The sequence below is a fragment of the Caretta caretta genome, chromosome 11 (genome assembly GCF_965140235.1).
Source record: "Caretta caretta isolate rCarCar2 chromosome 11, rCarCar1.hap1, whole genome shotgun sequence".
NCBI lineage: Eukaryota > Metazoa > Chordata > Testudines > Cheloniidae > Caretta > Caretta caretta.
In genome coordinates this window covers 42,597,189-42,616,863 of record NC_134216.1, presented here as the reverse complement: position 1 = coordinate 42,616,863, position 19,675 = coordinate 42,597,189, and the positions used below count along the sequence as shown (strand labels likewise).

At 41.6% G+C, this 19,675-nt stretch overlaps 1 protein-coding gene across 4 annotated transcripts in view; it reads left to right on the top strand.

Moving 5' to 3' along the window:
• WIPF1 (WAS/WASL interacting protein family member 1) overlaps positions 1-19,675 on the top strand; it is a 99,466-nt gene that overhangs the window by 11,930 nt on the left and 67,861 nt on the right. The window contains exon 1 of one of the 4 annotated variants that reach the window (XM_048869969.2): positions 11,940-12,021. The exons of the other annotated variants lie outside the window; for them this stretch is intronic. The gene's annotated coding sequence lies outside the window, so the exon portion shown is untranslated. Of the gene's footprint in view, positions 1-11,939; positions 12,022-19,675 lie in introns of those variants that run through there. 4 annotated transcript variants of the gene reach the window in all.

Below are 19,675 nucleotides of genomic sequence, written 5' to 3'. Positions count from 1 at the left end.
GAAGCCACAAACCACATTGCAATGGCCACCCTGAGGACCCTGCTTCTGTGTTCTCAAATCAAAGCTCGGTGTTTGTTCTAAACAGGTGACTCTGGGTAGGGTGGAAAATAAAGGAGTTATTTTTGTTTTATAGCAAAACTCATTTTAGAAGTTCTTTGGATGGGCTGGGCTGGCATTCTAGTGGCATCACAACATATTATCTTGTGGAGAGTCAAGTTCTGAGTCACTTTTCATTTGGGGGAGCATGTCAGGTCTCCAGGAGCAGCATGGATGCTCTCTGAAGTGAGTGGATTTAGCCCTCCTTTGCTAAAAGTGGGACTGTAACTCAAGTGAAGAAAATGAAGGGGCTCTTTGAGGTTTCAAGAGGGTTTGGAGGAACCCCTAAAAGAGGTAATTTGATTGAAACGGTGAGTGTAATTTTTTTAATTTTCTCTCTTTTGAATTCCCCAGTATGGTGCACTTCAAAGTGAAGAATATAAGGCCACATGCTTCCTTGTACCCCCGAGACACCTAAAGTAGATAAAATGGGGTCAGAGCAATAACTAGAAGTGTCCTGGTTAATAGGTAGAGCCCACCTACCACTCCCAATCAGAACCCTGCATAGTCAGGCCCTCTGAGATTTGACATGGTCTCTCTTTCGTTAGCATGTCCTGAATGTGAGTGTCTGTATATTCTGACTAAAGTGAAGAGGAAGACAAACTACCCCACTGTTATGGGGAACTAGAATGTGAAGTGTTCCATGACTGACAAACAGCACAAGATGACTGGAAAAGTTCCTTTTTTATTTATCTAAAATGAGAAATTGCATGGTAGAACATCTGCGCTCTCACAAGGGCATTGCAGGGTAAAAAGCTGTTGATGCATGTCCGTGTGAAGGCATGTTAGAGCCCAGACTATAATATTGTAGGCAATTCACAATATCTTGATGATAAATTCTCCTCTTAGGAGAGGCAATGGTGATTTGAATTGCTTACAGTTGGATTGGTGCAAGACAACGCCATTCTTAAACTGAAACGACTTGGTTTTTGGCTAAGATCTCCCTTCAGTGCTGATTCCCAGAAGTTTGTGTTGCTAAGGGATTCTGTATGGCATAATGCAAGCTATAAAATTAGAGGAATTTTGTTGTTGAAAGCATAGTTGTACAGGGGGTACTATTTGCTTTGGGAGCATCAGACACAAATAGGCAGTCAAGAATCTTCAAAACTAGTATTCACAATGGCAATTGATTTTAAAAATACTTCTACATGGGACTTTTGCTTAATTGGGAGAATAACTTTGGACAATTACTAAACGCATCAAAGAGTTAATGTAAATCTAAGTTATTAACATATCAGAAGTAAGCTTGGCAGAATTCAGTTTTATTTCTTTTCTGTGGATTCAGCTGTTAATATTGATGATTTTTATCAATTCTAATAATTTTTTTCAGTTTTCCAGCCAGGGCTGCCTACTACTCTCTGTAGCGCCAGGGGCACTGGATCTTTGCAAGCTCAAAGTATGGGGAAGGCTGTGGTCCTGGTGGGGTAGAGCAGAAACCCCTGGCCAGGACTTGAAGGAGGACAAATTGCTGGACATGGGGGAGGCCATTCTTCTGCTGAATGGTTCCTGCCAGGGGACAGCTTGTGAGTGAGTGGGGCCATGGCAGCAGCACTGCAAAGGGCTCCCTGTGTGGCCCCAGAGCTGGGATACTGTATCCTTGTGGGCGTGGGCTACACTCAAGGACTGCTATGAATGGATATTGTTTTCACATATTTCTGTATGTCCGGTGAAATCAAAATTGACTGATGATTGCCAACTTAAATTGAATGTGCCAAGCCTATATGTAACCCTGTAGCTATAAACATACTGTCTAACAGCTGGTTTAGCACAGTCCTCTGCTGGTAATAACAGGGAAATGGATGAAGTAACATTCTAATCTCCTGTAGCACGTGGTAATGATTGGAGGCATGCCCACAATACTGACAGCATACCTGCCAGTCAGTCCAAAGAGCACCGTACCTATGCCTCTTATGCCTTAAGGAATCTGACCCTTAGAAAACTCAAACAATGAGGGAGAGAGGGTTGGCATAGAAAGAACCTCCATAAAAACTGTGAGTCTTGCACCTCAGTGCCTTTTCCACTGCCGGGGCACCCTAACTTGTAAAGGAGAGGGGATGTTTAGCACTATCCCTTGGCTGATACTCTATTCTCTATGCTCTAGGTTTACAAGTATAGTACAGCCCTGAGGGAAGTAATCTTAGTTAAGATGAGTTTTGGAAATTGGATTGTAGTATATTTTTACTCTATAAGTAATAACCTAACAGAAATCTTCAGACAGCCTACTTTCAAAATATACAGTGATAAGGATCCTCACTACCCCAAGATAACATTGTTCGAGCATATATCCATCTGCTAAAGCACAAATTCAATATTTCCTTTCTCCACTGAGGACCTAACCGTCTACTGTTTATTTTTTCATCTTTGAATAATCAGATGCTTACTGTCTTTTACACTTAGCTGCATTATTCCACGGAACTCCTGCTGACTTGACATTGGTGCCAGATTGCTTGAAGCCAGAACACCAGATGAGTGCCTTATCTTTCACTCTTAGGCTGCATTTTAAGGGGCTCCTTCTGCTTGCCAAATTCAGTATGGAGCCCAGTCTATCCAACCCACTACAGCCCCTGTCTAGTGTTGGTAACTGTTTCCTTCTATTTATGTAATGGATAAAATTCCACACACTTCTCTGTTAAGATAGAGAGGTGGTCCCCTAAAACTTTTTCAGGTTTAATTCACTAAAAAATTGGATGAAGGGGGCGGGATTTGGAGCCAAGCACTGATAATGGGCAGTGAGCCTTTTGCTTCTAGATTAGCAGTTTGAATCTCAGCCAGGTTAATTGTAACTGAACATCATTGCCATATAATGTCTTTTGGATGGTCTACGTGAAATGAGACACAAGGTGGGTGAGCTCATATCTCTTGTTGGACCAACTTCTGTTTTGGTGAGAGAATGAGTGAGTTGTCTCACATCTATTTCCAGTGGGACAGGTGCCCGCATCAGAAGAGATGCTAGCTAGCTTTCATGTTGAAAGGCATGAGGTGGTCAACGACTGAATCTGCATAAGTCTAAACTGCTCCCTCAGCCAAAGCAAACGTCCATTTCAGGACAGGGCATGTGCACACTGGGCATGGTGATCTGAGGAAACTTACATGCATGCAGCCAGTGCTACATCCCTAGGGCTTAAGTGGGATTTCAGTGATGCATAGGCCTTGAGCCTGCCCTCTGTATGTGCCCTCTCTGAATAAAATGGATCACATCAGTCTCCAAGGCTAATTAATAGCAATCATTTTTTAAAAGCTAGTGGAAACCGACTGTGATCTTGCATTCCTCACTCAGCCAAAGCTTCTATTCATGTGAAATTGCTAGCAGTTTTACATAAGAAAGGAGCAGAGGATGCTGTCCGTAACTCATCAGAGGTGCAAGTCACTATTTTGTTAGCAGACGGTCACACTGCGATACACGCGCTGCAATCTGAGGTGCGATATGAAGCTCAGGTAGGCATATCCACAGCTGCAGATATTAGGAGAGATACACGGGTGTGGGTTTTAGCGCGGGCTGTACAAGCATGCCAGGGACCCTGGGTACCTACTCACATTTTGTTGAAGCCTGAACTGCCGCACATACACTACAATTTTTAGCCATGCTAGTTTGGGTGTGTCTACAGTGTAGATGTCCTCTCTGGTTCCGACTGGTGATAGCACAAGTGGGAATTTGTGTGTGTGTGACTCACCCCGGGTCCAAATTCAGGCGGGGTTCAGATAGAAACAAATTCATATGGCAGTGTCCTTCTCTTCCTCAACCACTGTTGTCATCTTCTTTCTTCTCTTGAGGGGCACTCCAACCCTGTGAACCAGGTTGCAACACCCGGAGTGGGCAGCTAGGCCCATCCCAGTGGCAGAGAAGCTGCTGCTGTGGGGTAAGCTTGCTCTCCACTTTCCCCTTTGCCCCAGGCCTGAGACCCACCTAGAACCTTCTTCTGCCCCACTAGAGGGTCACAGTCCTTTTTTTTTTTTTTTTTTGGGGAAACACTGCGCTAGATGATCAGTAATATCCCTTCTGGCCTTAAAATCTTTGCCTCTGTGAAAGTTACATTAGCGCACAAATTCTAAGGGCATGTATGGGGGAGAATGTATATAACTTTGTTAATACATATTTTTAAAGTAAAAAAACTGGACTAAAATGAATATAAAATATTTTGTGATTCAAGAATTTGGAAAAGAGAACTATGTTAATCTGTTCTAGCTGAATGGTGGGTCTCATCTAAGGTCAATGGGAGTTCTGATTTTGTAAAGAATGCTGCATCCAAGTATGCAAGCTACAGAAACTCTTGAGATCACATCATATGGTTTCTGGTATGAATAATCTTTAGAACTCATGATGTCTGCTAATAAGGAATTGCTGCTGCTGTACTAAACTTCTTCCTTTTACCATCACCATCACCACAATCTAAAGGCAATGTAGCAGAAGAATAAGTAGCTAGCAGACATGCCACTAGCAACCCAATATTCTAGAAAAATGTCAGAGGGATTCCACTCTAATGCTTCCCAGAAGGTGAGTGTGGCACAAATTCTGATTTCACTTCCAAGGGTTTTATACTAGTCTGTACAATGAAGTCAATGTAGTTAGACCCCTGATTTGCATTGGAATAAAGGAGAGAAGTGTACGGCCCTATATTTGTCTGTAGTAAAAGTGGCCAATTTTTGGGTGGGGGGGGAAATGACTAAAAATAACCAGAACTATTTTTTTTTAAATGCTGCTGGGTCACTAACTCCCAGTCTTTTGGATCATATCTTAGGGCATGGCTACACTGGAAGCAGCAGCGCTTTGAAGTGCGAGTGTGGTTGCGCGCGAGCACTGGGAGAGAGGTCTCCCAGCGCTCCTGGTAATCCACCTCCATGAGGGCATTAGCTCTAAGTGCTGGGAGCCTGTTTACACTAGCGCTTTAAAGCACTCTGACTTGCTGCACTCAGGGGTGATTTTTCACCCCCCCTGAGCCAGCAAGTTAGAGCGCTATAACATGTAAGTGTAGCCAAGCACTAACTCTCTATTCAGGTGTGGAGTACTGTCTATAGAAATGCTGCAGACTCAGAAATCAAATACGATGTGGATATGAACAGCCACCAATTCAGTTAATCATAATAGAAGTCCTTTGTCTGTCTGATTCTTGAGATTAGACTAAAATTCTGAGTCATCTAATCCAACATAGGATTTCCACAGCTATCTAGATCTTTTGGCAGCAATAGGTAATGTGATTACTGGATCATAATAACGAAAAAATCATAGAATCATAGAATATAAGGGTTGGAAGGGACCCCAGAAGGTCATCTAGTCCAACCCCCTGCTCGAAGCAGGACCAAATCCCAGTTAAATCATCCCAGCCAGGGCTTTGTCAAGCCTGACCTTAAAAACTTCTAAGGAAGGAGATTCTACCACCTCCCTAGGTAACGCATTCCAGTGTTTCACCACCCTCTTAGTGAAAAAGTTTTTCCTAATATCCAATCTAAACCTCCCCCACTGCAACTTGAGACCATTACTCCTCGTTCTGTCATCTGCTACCATTGAGAACAGTCTAGAGCCATCCTCTTTGGAACCCCCTTTCAGGTAGTTGAAAGCAGCTACCAAATCCCCCCTCATTCTTCTCTTCTGCAGGCTAAACAATCCCAGCTCCCTCAGCCTCTCCTCATAACTCATGTGTTCCAGTCCCCTAATCATTTTTGTTGCCCTTCGCTGGACTCTCTCCAATTTATCCACATCCTTCTTGAAGTGTGGGGCCCAAAACTGGACACAGTACTCCAGATGAGGCCTCACCAATGTCGAATAGAGGGGAACGATCACGTCCCTCGATCTGCTCGCTATGCCCCTACTTATGCATCCCAGAATGCCATTGGCCTTCTTGGCAACAAGGGCACACTGCTGACTCATATCCAGCTTCTCGTCCACTGTCACCCCTAGGTCCTTGTACAGAACTTCTTCAGGAGTTTACTGATATTCATGATATTTCCTTTTTTTTCGAGCCAAACAAGTAGCATTTCCAGAGCACTATTTGTCAGTTTAGCAACTATTACTCACTTAAAGTATGTGGGAAAGCTTACAAGCTTCTCGATCTCTTCATGGTACCAAGCAAAGATTTAGCCATATGACTGGGCGTCCTGTAGCTAAAACAGTGGGCGGAAACTTGAAAATGTAGTCTCCTCTTTGCATACGCCTCTTAGCTGTTATAACTTTAGGTGCAAACCTCTAAAGAACTTGACGTTTACGTTGGAAAAGCATTCAAAATTCGCTTATCTGAACCTTTTATGAGCTCTCCATATTAGGTTTTGATGCAAGACTCCTAGTTTCACAGAAATGGCATGAGAACAATGTCTTTTGTTTTTGTGGTGTTTCAGTTCTTCCAAATGATATCAGCAGAGATGAGTGAAAACTTTCTTTCCTGAAAGTTACCTGAAAATTTTTGGCCCTCAAAGGTTCAGTTCAGGTTCTTTTTGACTCGGTTCACTCATCGTTCTACCATGTAAGGAATGGGAAAATGTGCTTACATTTGATATTTGTGAAGGAGCCTCTTGGGCATCCATTAAATATTTAAATCTCACTACAAACCATTGATGCCAACAGGACACCTAGCCCTATATCACACATGCTCTAGTTCACCCCAATACCAAACTCCCACTGTTTACTAATCTACAGCCCCCATCTGTGCTGATAATGAACAAGAGGAAATGGAAACAGCAGGGATTATAAACTATTGAAGTCCCAATTTCCATGCCTGAACATAACTCTCTCAGCATATATTGCCTATCATATGCCTGCTTTGAAGTTTGAACACCTCTCTATTAGTGTCCCAATTCTTGTGATATTGGAAGATTACTGTTGAATATTAAAACACAAAAACGTTAAGAGAACCTGTCCTTAAAATATCTGTGTATATGTTGGCCTTTGAGTGTTAAAGCAAAGCAGTATGTTAAGTTGTTAAGGTTGCTATTGAATTAAGAATGGAAGTAGGAGGTTATTTAGCCCCAATATGAAAATGCTGTCCTTTTAAGAACCTCCTCACAGGATCATTGTAAATATTTTTATATGGAAAAATGCTTTATTTTAAAAATGAAATAGCTTTTAAGATAGATAGATAGATAGATAGATAAATGGCTTTGCAAGCATTTAAACAATTTTCTGTCAGTAATTCTGACTTCAATCCCAAATTGCTTCAGACAAGAGGATGAAATGAATCATGTGGAAATAAGATATAACACTACTTACTATATTCTGAAGTTCCTCAGAAATATCTATGCACATATCTCTATATTGTTCTTTACTTAACTGTTAGCAGTTCCACATACTGTAGTGTTCCTGCATTCATTTATATCTTGCTTGTTAAAGTTCAGGACCAGTTATGGCTGTGATTGGAACATTAGAAATAGAAAATATTTCTCACGATATTTCACTAATCAGTGTGTATCCAGACTGTCATATTAGTTAAGTATATGTGAATTTCCACATAACAAATATGCATGGTCCAGTTCTCTGAGGCGGGCACTAGATCTGGCATATTTACCACAAGTAAACTCTGGGGCTAAGTATTCCCCTTTTGTGTATATTGCATTGTCCTTTCGTAAACTAGTGGTGCACTTGTTTTCAAGTCAGAAACCTCAAACATTCTATGATTTTTCATTCTACACTCTCAACCCATCTGGGACAAGAAACATTGGTATAACTTGTCACTACGGCCACGGGTATTAGTATCTTACAGTAGCATATCTGCTTGTGTTTATAATGGATGGTACACAGTACTGGTACCTTTGCTAATAAGCTGCACGGAAATCTTTGGCTCAAAGGTTCAGTCAGCCTCTTAAGTGTGCTGGTGTGGCAGAGCATCATAATATGACATTGCTACCACAGTTCTCATTGGTGTGTATTACAGTCCTCTTTGCTACATCCACGATTCACTCCTAATAAGGGTAGTCTCTTTTTCAATTGTAAGTTACTGTAGTATCAGTGAGGGAAATATCAGGACCAACTGTAAAAATCTGTCCTTTCCTGTAACTTACTGTCTTGTTACTGCATATACCACCCCTTCTTTGGTTATATGGGTGCGCACCACGAGGAACTTAGTTATGTCCTGCCCTCAAAAGAGGAAGGGATGACTTTGTTTCACAGTGTACATAGGACACACCGCATTAGTTATAAATGATTAGCTCACCTCATAATGTGTTGGGTAACCATAGGGAATCCACTGCGAGGGACAGCAGTACTCCCAGATCTGCCAGAGTACAGCTTCCACATTGCTGGCATGGAGGGACAATATGATGAGAGAGGAGAAACAAATAGTTTGTCTGTGGGAGATGGGCCTAATGGCCTTCAGATGCATGTTTCCTTCCATATTTTGGAGATGTGAGGATGGACCTGACAGACAACAGGATAGATCCTTAGGCTACAGTGGTGGCTCAAAGCACCCAGAAACCAGCAGATCCAGCTAGATGGGAAGTGTAGTAAATTCCCCTGATGGCACAGGAGTGGCATAGCTAGAGCTCCATCACCACCTCAGAACAGGGAGAGTAATGCTGGCGTGCTGCTGCACGCCGATCTGTGGCTGTGGCATGGCTCCTTGGGAACAACTGTGGCCAGGCATAATTGTAAAGCAGCTCTGAGGTTGCTGTAGGTCAGGGGAGGGCAAACTTTTTGGCCTGAGGGACACACTGGGGTTCCAAAACTGTATGGAGGGCTGGGTAGGGAAGGCTGTGCCTCCCCAAGCAGCCTGGCCCCCGCCCCCTGTCTGCCCCCTCAGAACCTCCCATCCATCCAACCCCCACTGTTCCTTGCCCCCTGACTGCCCCGACTCCTATCCACACCCCCACCCCCTGACAGGCCCCCCGGGAATCCCATGCCCATCCAACCCCCCATCCCCTGACCGCCCCCATCCCCTGACTGCCCTCTGGGACCTCCTGCCCCTTATCCAACCCCCCCGTTCTCTGCCCCCTTACTATGCCGCTCAGAGCAGCATGTCTGGCAGCCGTGCCACCCAGCCAGAACCAGCCACACCCCCATGCTGCCCGGCAGGAGCTCGCAGCCCCACTGCCCAGAGCGCTGGCGGCAGGGCATGCTGAGGCTGCGGGGAAGGGGGAATAGCGGGGGGGGGGCCAGGGGCTAGCCTCCCCGACCGGGAGCTCATGGGCCGGATGTGACCCGCGGGCCATCGTTTGCCCACCTCCGCTCTAAGTTATGCTGAGGACAACCTGTTACCCAGAAGATGGGAGTACAGAGCTATGTATGCGGTCCCCTCTCCTACACCTGCCAGCTGCACCAAGCAGAGCTCTGGCACAACTGAGGATCTAGCTTTCTATCTCTAACGAGCAGTTCCCATGTTAAATGTGCCACTATAAATGGAGCCCTTTTTCATGTGATTAAAAAAAAATCACCACTTGTCAGCAGTGACTGTTACTCTTGAAAAACTTCTAAAGGATCGGTTTAAGCTGAAGATGAGTACAATGGAGCAGTGTGTTGTGAACAAACATACAGCAAGTTCATGAACTTTTCAATTTCCCCTTACTCCTCTAGTGCTGAAGCATACAGAGCAGAATGTCTCTGCATGCTCACAGAGAAAGATTATTTTAAATGAAGGCATTTCATAGTGTGCTAAATCATCTTCCAATATAAGTAATACTAGGCCCTTTATTTGGGCCCAAATTTTCAATTGTGGGTGTAGCAAGGGTGTCTGCATGTGCATAGTACAACCACAGGAACTTGCAGGTGCATGCACAAACAGGCACTCGTGGACCTAAAATGGGAATCTCATGCGCAAGTACCCATTTTGCAGACAGGTGCCTATTTTCCAGTCACACTTGCACACACATTTTTGTGGGTGTAGTTGTGCCCTCTTCTTGAAAAATATAATTCTCTCCGCTTTCATGGAGGATTGTTTACATAACATCCAGGGGCCAAATTTTTTTAAGTTTTGAATTGGCATTGCTTTCCCAGTTAGAATGGATCTGTTTCTTTCTGAACTCCTCCTTTTATACCACAACAACTGATACCGGTTTTGGGCAATTTTCCTAGTGATAAGATCACAGGGTTAGGAGGCAGATCTGTTTCCCAGTCACTCACTTTACGACATGAGGCAAGTTGTCTGTACGTAATTTTTTCCCATCAGTAAAATGGGTTTAATACTTGCCCATTTGAGGTAAAGTGTTTTGAAGTCTTCAGATGAAAGGCTTATTATGTAAGTATGTGGACATAGCACCCACCTCATGAGGACAGACCGTACAAAAGGAACTAGAAATGGCTTTTTGTGGAACTGGGGAGGGGTCGATCATCTCTTTTAGATGAATGATTCCTTCCACGTTTCAGAGCTCTTTGGGCAGCCAGAATATATCTTTTAAGAAACTACACTGCATTGTTGCCCCTTTTAGCCTGAGCAGTTAGCCAATATTTGGGACCTTGTCAGATTGCATCAATTTCTCCTGCTAACAGAAACAATGAGTCAGCTATTTCAGTTCTTGTTAATTTAGCCTCCCCCCGCCCCAAAAAAATGCAAAAAGTGTGGTTTCCCTGAACATAGTAGAAACAAACAGGAAGCAGTTTCCTCATCCAGAAATCCAAGTCTGCCTTCTCTGCAAGTATTGTGCCCAAGCTCACGCTCTGGACTTCCTCCTAGGCCATGCTCCCATTGCTTCTCTCTCTGTTTGCACACTTTTTCTCCTTGCTTTCTGGTGTCTTTCGCATACATAGATACATGCAGCTGCAGAGCAGTGCCCTAGCCCCTGTATTTGCAGTGAGGCTCTAGGGAAACCCCTTAGTCCACATGGCTTAGTTTCTACTCAGGCCTTGCCATGCTGGAACTTGCCTTCAGTGGTGGCTTCTATTGTTTCCGTTGTCACAAAAAAAAAAGACACACTTAATTATTCCTTTAGTTAAGCCTAAATGAAGGATGCTTAGGATACCTATCTTTTCTTACCAGGTCTGTGATTGATGGCCACTCTTAACACCTTCCAGCATAACAATATTTTGTTTCTCCTCTTTCCATGCCTTCTCTGCTCCTTTTGTGATGGCAGTTTTTGATACTCTTTCTCTCAAAAACATCTGTCTCTCCTTCCATGGTGCCACTTAGGACTGAAATGCTCTTTCAAATCCAATTCTTAGGTCTCTATCTTGACTTCAAATCACGACTGAAAACACACTTCAAAAACACTAACTACTGAGTAACCATGTAATCATATCCAGGACTTTCACCATCCTCCCCGTACCCGTTGTATGTTCTATCCCAGCTTGTTTGTCAAGTCCATCGTTAGATGGAGTTACTTTGGATGTAGACTGCTGTAAATGAGAGGAGAGTTTGGCTCTATATTTTCAAAGCACTTTATAAGCATTAAATAATTACTCCTACAGCAGCCCTTTGAAATAAGTAAATTATGTTGATGGAATGATGTGTATGTCTTAGTCTGTACTGAAGACAATTATTTTCCCAGAAAACAAATTTCTACTACATACTGCCTCTATGCGAAATGAATACTTCAAGCCTAAATACTACCACTCTGAAAAGCCTATGAGCAGATATATTCAGATGGAAATTTCCCATACCCATGTGCTATTGCATTAGAGCAAATCTACCTAATTACTGCCTGATGAGGCCATTCATGCTTCCTTTAAGGAAAAAAAAGCCAGCTAATGATATTGTAACAGCACCATAATATTCTAAGTGCAGCATTAATATAAATGAGCAGCATACAGTGATCCATTCAGTCCTTTGGAAGCAGCCCCCAAAAGAAATGTACTGGGTGTCTTTCTGGCTATGCAGAAATGTATGAACTGTTCAGCTTGACATTGTGGTTACAGTATGTTTGTAGTTCTTCATATGCTTCTGCCAAGTAACTGAGGCAAGTTTAACAAGGTGCGGTGAGGAAGTGTGATGTCACATGCAGCTCTTACAGGAAACAAGCTAGAAGATATTTAGGGGAACTTCAGAATTTGGTGATTTCCAACGGATTAAACAACAGGTTAGTCTTTCTGAAATGGCTGTTTCTACCCGCTCTAAAGATGTGTTATATGCATTTTTAAAGGTCCCTTTTAACAGTTGATTAGGAGGGCTTTAGCAGAAAACTTATGTTAGTAGCTGTTTGTAAGCATGAGCTATTACAGGAATGGAGACTATTATGAGCATGAAAAAGTAGCATTTAGCATGGCTTGCTGTATTGGGATGGTGTAGACTTGAATTCTTTAAAAAAAATATGAACTTATTAAATTAGATTTACACTGTGGAAATACTCCTACTATCTGTTTTTGTTTGTTTGTTTGTTTTGTCGTGGAGGGGTCTTTTTAGATTCTTTATATTGAACAAAGGAATCGATTTTATAAAACGAAAGTTCAGGTGCTAATAAATACAGTAAAGTACTTTTTAAAAGGTAGATACAAATTGTCAGCTAGTGTAAGAAATTTTGATATTAAATGGAGAAAATCTACAATTCCTTTTCTTTTAACATACATAAATTCTTGTTTAGTCACTTAGTGCAGGATTCTTATTTTCCCTTCTCTCCATTCTGCTCTTTTCCCACACCCACCCTAGATTTCCTATGGAGATTCTTTCTCAATCTTTCCTCTACTTTGAGTTTCCCGTGCTTGGAAATCTGTAAGTGTCTAAAATGAAACTGAACCAATATCTTTCATGTTCCACCTGGAATACACAGGGAAATAAGTAGACAGAATGAGATCTTCTTCTTTCTAAATTTTAAATCCAGACTAAATTTTTCTTTTAAGCGGTCAAAAGATATGTAAAATTTTAAACATTACTAGAGCATTGTATTTTAAAAAAACAAAAGGTCTTTGAAAGTCAGAAAACTCAGCATGAAAGTTAAAAATAAAAGAAACCTCTGAAAGGTAGGAAATAGAATGTTGTACTAGTACTTCTAAAAAATCTAAGCAGAGATCCTGAAATCAAGATAGAGACATATTCTTAATTGAGTTACTGCATTCTTACCAAAAAAAAAAAAAAAAAAAAAAGGAGTCCTTGTGGCACCTTAGAGACTAACAAATTTATTTGGGCATAAGCTTTCGGGTTTTAGCCATGAGTATAAAATCATTCAGCAGCATGTCGAGGACCATGCTGTCCCTTGCCAGGCTGTTCCTCCTACTTGCCCCTGGATAGTAACACAAGGTCCTCCTACAATGGCTGTTCCTGTGCTACTGCTCCTCTCCTCATCCTAGCAGCACATGAAAGCTCCTTGCATTGGTCCTACATGGAGCTTTGAAACTCTGCAAGGCAGAAGCTCCTGCAGAAGTCCAGCTTCTGTCAATCCTTACTTGAGTAACTCTCAAGGTCTGCAGAGTTTATAAACCCAGGAGGCTGCAAGCAAAAGCTGTCCGATTCAGGTCTGAGAAGTTTTGTACGCTTTGTTAAAAAGGCTCTTAGCCCTAGCTGAGTTTCCCTGATCCTGCAGAACTCAAGTTTTGCAAGCTCCCAAACTCATTAAGAATCTCTGCTCCAGTGGAGTATATAGTCTTTACCAGGACACTGTGGACTCTCTAAAACCCAGGTACTTCTCAGAGGTTCACCAATAAAATTAAAATGAGCACCCCTCTTCTTGCAAAAAATAAATAAAGGCATTACTCCTCATTGAGGATGGAAGAATAATCTGAATGATGAAATTTCTTTGAATTATAACATACTCCAAAAAGATAGGAAACCTCTCTTTTAAAAAATAAAACTCTTTGATTAGTTTTCAAATGCCTTGTCATGTTACTGACTAGACTTTCAAAAATCACCACTTCTGACAGGGGACTAAACAAGAGACATTGACGGCAGATTGGTGTAGCAAGAGGACAGGTAAAAATTGGGCATATAATGTAAACTTAGTCACAGTATAAACTATAAAGAAGTAACCATCTCTCCATGATAGCTAATGCATGAGTTTCATGGGATTGCCGTATAGCTAATTGTTCCAATATTACATTGTGAGGGGAAATAGTAAACAAAAGTAAAGCATAAGAATGGCCATAATGGGTCAGACCAAAGGTCCATCTAGCCCAGGATTCTGTCTTCTGACAGTGGCCAGTGCCAGGTGCCCCAAAGGGAATGAACAGGTAATCATCAAGTGACCCATCCCCTGTTGTCCATTCCCAGCTTCTGGCAAACAGAGGCTAGGGACACCATCCAATTTTCCATTTTCAGACTGTGTTGTTTTAGTTAAAATCCCAGCTCCTGGAATCATATATATACTGAGAATTTCAGCTTTCAGTGGAAGAAGAAAAAAAAAGTAAGATTCTACCCATCATGGTCACAGAGAAAAGATAGACACATGAAGCCTAAAGGCTCAAAATCAAAAGGCAAATAAAAGACCCAGAAAGCTGGTGTGTAAGTCAATCTCTCACTTTTTGAATGCATGGACTTGGCAATACTGGAAAATGTTAAAATAAAAATGTTAAAATAAAACTTTCAGTCCATAGGAACAGTGACATTTGCATGGTGTGTGTTCTGTTAGTCAGAGATCGTATGCTTGACTCCATCAGCTGGGACTCTTATTTCTGTGCAGTTCTTCGTAGTGGGCACATCAGTGGCTGGCAGCTTTTTTGTTAAATATGATACGAGTGTGATTAAATCATGAGGTCTTCCCAACCGTCCCCATCGTCCGTCCGTGTCCCTGTCCGTCCCCCCCCCCCCCCCCCACCGCTGCTGCCATGCTCCTTTTGTGCTCAGTGTGAGGCTTAGGTTTTGTCTACATGGAGAGCTGCACCAGTTTAACTCAAGGTGTGACTCTAAAATGATTTAGTTAAAACAGTGCAAACCCTGGTTGGACATTATTTCAGTTTAATAGTGGTTTAGCATAAATCAATTAGGAATTAATGTAAACTAAATCAAAATATGCTACTCTTAATCCAAAATAAGTGTGATCCACACTGGAGTTTGCAGCTGGTATTTAAATCAGTTTAAAAATGAATTTTGTTAAGCAGCTGCAACTTTCTCATGTAGTCAAGGCCTAAGTTTCATTCTGCCACCAAGAGTGAAGGCAAATGACCAGAACAATTAGAAGAAGTACAATCAGAAAGCAAACAATGGGGTCAGGAAACTTCTTCTATAAAACAGGCTACTGTGTCAGTCTCTTATATAGAAAAGGGGAAAGAATATTAATTTTTCAGACAAATTAAAAAGGAGGGCTGCAAAAAGAGAATAGAATATAAAATGGATCTCGAGGGAGAGAGAAACTAAAACAAAATATAAAAATAGAACCAGATGGGGACAAATTCTGTGCTCAGATAAATATGCATCTTCCACTGAAGTTGATGAAGGGGGGCCAGGGGTATTCTTACATCTGTCTAAGGGTATTATTTGATCCTTAGCTTGTAAAGTAGAGAATTTGATTTGTTTGTGTTTCTATCTATGTTCTGGTTGAATTCTGCAGGGAAGAAAGCACACAACTCTGTAAGTTTGTGGTAGTTTAGAAGTGACCTGCAAATAATAATTAGGGCTGTCAAGTGATTAAAAAAATTAATCATGTGATTAATCGCACTATTAAACAATAATAGAATACCATTTATTTAAATATTTTGGATGTTTTGTACATTTTCAAATATCCTGATTTCAATTACAACACAGAATACAAAGTGTACAGTGCTCACTTTTTATTTATATTTGATTACAAGTATTTGCACTGTAAAAAAAACAAAAGAAATAGTATTTTTCAATTCACCTAATACAAGTATTATAGTGCAATTTCTTTGTCATGAAAGTTTAACTTACAAATGTAGAATTATGTACAAAAATCTGTTTTATTTTTTAATGCAATGTAAAATTTTAGAGCCTGCAAGTCCACTCAGTACTATTTCTTGTTCAGCTAATCGCTAAGACAAACAAATTTGTTTACATTTTCAGGAGATAATGCTGCCCGCTTCTTGTTTACAATGTCACCTGAAAGTGAGAACACGTGTTCTCATGGCACTGTTTTAGCCAGCGTTGCAAGATCTTTATGTGCCAGATGCGCTAAAGATTCATGTGTTCCTGATGCTTCAACCACCATTCCAGAGGACATTCTTCCATACTAATGATGGATTCTGCTCGATAACAAAGTAGTGCGGACCGACGTATGTTCATTTTCATTATCTGAGACAGAAGCCACCAGCAGAAGGTTAATTTTCTTGTTTGGTGGTTCGGGTTCTGTAGTTTCTGCATTGGGGTGTTGCTCTTTTAAGACTTCTGAAAACATGCTCCACATCTCATCCCTCTCAGATTTTGGAAGGCACTTCAGATTCTTAAACCTTGGGTCGAGTGCTATAGCTATTTTTGGAAATCTCACATTGGTACCTTCTTTGCATTTTGTCAAATCTGCTGTGAAAGTGTTCTTAAAACGACATGTCCTGGCTCATCATCCAAGACTGCTATAACATGAAATATATGGCAGAATGTGGGTAAAACAGAGCAGGAGACATACAATTCTCCCCCAAGTAGTTCAGTCACAAATTTAATTAACACATTAATTTTTTTAACAAGCGTCATCAGCATGGAAGCATTTCCTCTGGAATGGTGGCCGAAGCAAGAAGGGGCATACAAACTTTTAGCATATCTGGCATGTAAATACCTTGCAATGCCGGCTAGAAAAGTGCCATATGAATGCCTGTTCTCACTTTCTGGTGACATTGTAAATAAGAAGAGGGCAGCATTATCTCCTGTAAATGTAAACAAACTTGTTTGTTTTAGCGATTGGCTGAACAAGAAGTAGAACTGAGTGGACTTTGTTTTGTTTTTAGTGCAGTTATGTAACAAAAAAATCTACATTTTGTAAGTTGCACTTTCACGACAAAGAGATTGCACTACAGTACTTGTATGAGGTGAATTGAAAAATACTATTTCTTTTCTTTATCATTTTTACAGTGCAAATACTTGTAATAAAAAATGTACGCTTTGATTTCAATTACAACACAGAATACAGTATATATGAAAATGTAGAAAAACATACAAAATATTTAACAAATTTAAATTGGTATTCTATTGTTTAACAATACAATTAAAACTGATTAATGGTGAATAATTTTTTAAATCGTGATTACTTTTTTTTTAATTGTATGAGTTAACTGCGATTAATCGACAATCGTAATAATAATGTTTAAGAAATTCCAGATTTAAAAATGTGCTGAATTTTCCCCACAAAAAGGAGTAATAGGAGTGTTTAGCACAGGGGTGGACAAACTTTCTGGCCTGAGGGCCACATCGGGGTTCCAAAACTGTGTGGAGGGCTGGTGTAGTGTATTAAATTGCTCCCCGTAGGAATATGCTACTTACAGTGTACTACTTATGGCTCTCGCAGCCTTGCTGCCCCGCAGGAGCATGCAGCCCCGCTGCCCAGAGTGCTGGCAGCATGGTGAGCTGAGGTGCCGCGGGCTAGCTTCCCTAGCCGAGAGCTCAAGGACCAAGCAGGACGGTCCCGTGGGCCGTAGTTTGCCCACCTTTGGTTTAGCACAACACTTATTCACTCACCAATTCCTGCTGTGTCTGAATCCAGCTTGCATTGTGCTGGTGACTTCACACCTGTCACAGAACAAACTGCTATGGCTTGAAGCTGACCCATCCTACAGGGTCTGATGAGTGAACAAAAATGCATAGCATTGTAACTAATATGTATCTGAACCTAATAGGCTAGAGTCCGAGATTAGAGCAAGCTTCCAATGTTCATTTCACTTGATTAGTATAGTTCACCCAGGGACATCAGATGGAGCAGGAGTTAGTCTGGATGTTTGACCTAAAAATATAGGTAAGTTTTATAAGTTGTTAACCTGCTGAATGATCCCCTTATCCTACCCGGAAGGGCATTCACTACACTATTCCAGAGTCACTGGATTTTTAAAAAGACAATTTTCAGATCTTTTTTTAAAGCCGTTTCATTGCCTATAGCAATGTGCCCCATCTGCTGAGTTGGCCAACAGTATCTTTTGCCTGTTGTGGTATTTGCAGTACTTCCCTCACATGCCTTGGTCCCCTCCCCTTGTTTGAATTCAAGTTCTGCAAATCATTTCTGTAAGCGGCTGTTCAGGGTGGCTGGAGGGCGTGGGGGTTGGTTTCAGCTTTTGCAGGCATTTTTCTATAGTATTAAACTTCAGAAAAGCCTGTTTATTATTAACCTATTCACTGAGTCTTGGTTCCTTCAGGGGGGCAACTGCAGAAGCACCATTCAGTCTCCTCAGAACATAACCACCCGCACATGCTTGTTGTGTCCGATTCTGCTTTCACTTATGTTGGTTTTTACACTGGTGTAAGTCCACTGACAGACTTACATTCATGTGGGACTAAAATCAAGCTCTTTCCTTATTAGAGTCAAGTATTGCCTCTGGGTGCGCACACAGCATCTTTGTGCCTTCACCAATTTGCCCAAAGAAAAGGGGGAGCATCCCCTTGGCACAACTGCCAGAGTTTCCTGTACAAATTCTCACTGCCGTGAGCAAATGCATTTCCTCCCTGGTGGCAAAAATAGATGCATGTATAAGTTCAGGGGCTTCTGATAATTTGGCCCTCTGTAGATACCAGTTCCATGCTTTTGTCCTGTTAAACCACTCGACTTTGGCAATGTCAACATTCTCTTTAACACAGAGCCCCTGGTATGTGTGGGAGGCTTGGGATCTGTGGCATGGGGGTACATAGAGCCTGAGGTGGTGGGGAGAGTTGCAGCGAGTCCTTGAAAGATAGAGGGGTTAGGTAGGGTGGCATAGAGGGAGCTTGTGGGGGAGCGTAGAGGGGTGCAAGGTGACAGTAAGTTCAGATACAGAAATAACAAAGTGTGTGTGACCTACTAGTCATTACTTTTTAGAAGGTTCCTTATTGCACCAAAAAAAAAAATTGGAAGGATTTTCCTGGGGAAGAATTAATGGCGATGTTGGCGGGTTGTTTGAAATCCTTCTGATGTGGCAGTTTTCTTTCCTGGTGCCACAGGAATTATTTAAATTCTGGCTGTTCCAAGGTTAAGTGTATCAGATCCTGAGCCAGACCCACAAGCAAATTGGCATGCACAGTATGTTTTTCCAAAGTTAACTGCGTCTTAGAGCTGTAAGATTGTATCAGCAGCAGATCAGGAGCTCACAGAAGGGCTTGCTTTGACCAAGCATCATGAATTTCTACTTGTCCTAACTCCTGAATTTGTATAAACAATTATTTTGCAAGTTTGCATATTTGGATCCATAACTATAGCTGTACTATGAAGCTAAATCTTAAGATTGGACTGGGCTTTTTTACCAAAGAAAAACCACCTTCTCCAGTTAATGCTTCTGTGGTAGAAGGCTTGATGGAGGTGCAGTTTAATGGACTATGATATGCAGGAGGTCAGAGGACTAGATGATCGAATTGTGCCGTGTCTATAAACTCTCTACAGATTCACAGCTGGTTGGCTAACTTAGCTTGATGTAAAGGTGATGCATTCTTTCCATGGGTCTTTACCAATAAATACAACAATCAGTAAGTGTCTGTTTTCAAATTCATTTTGAGTATGTGCTAGTGGGAGCTTGGCATTATTCCAGGGATCCACAAATATGGACAAAAGTGAAATTTTATGTATTTCTTCCTTTTGTGTCATCAGTGGCAGAATTCACCCTTTTGCTGAAAAAGTGGCAGGGATTTAGTAGGATTCCCTGTTGAGCCACGCTGCTATCAAAAGGGCGCCATCCCCCCTCTAGTGCTGC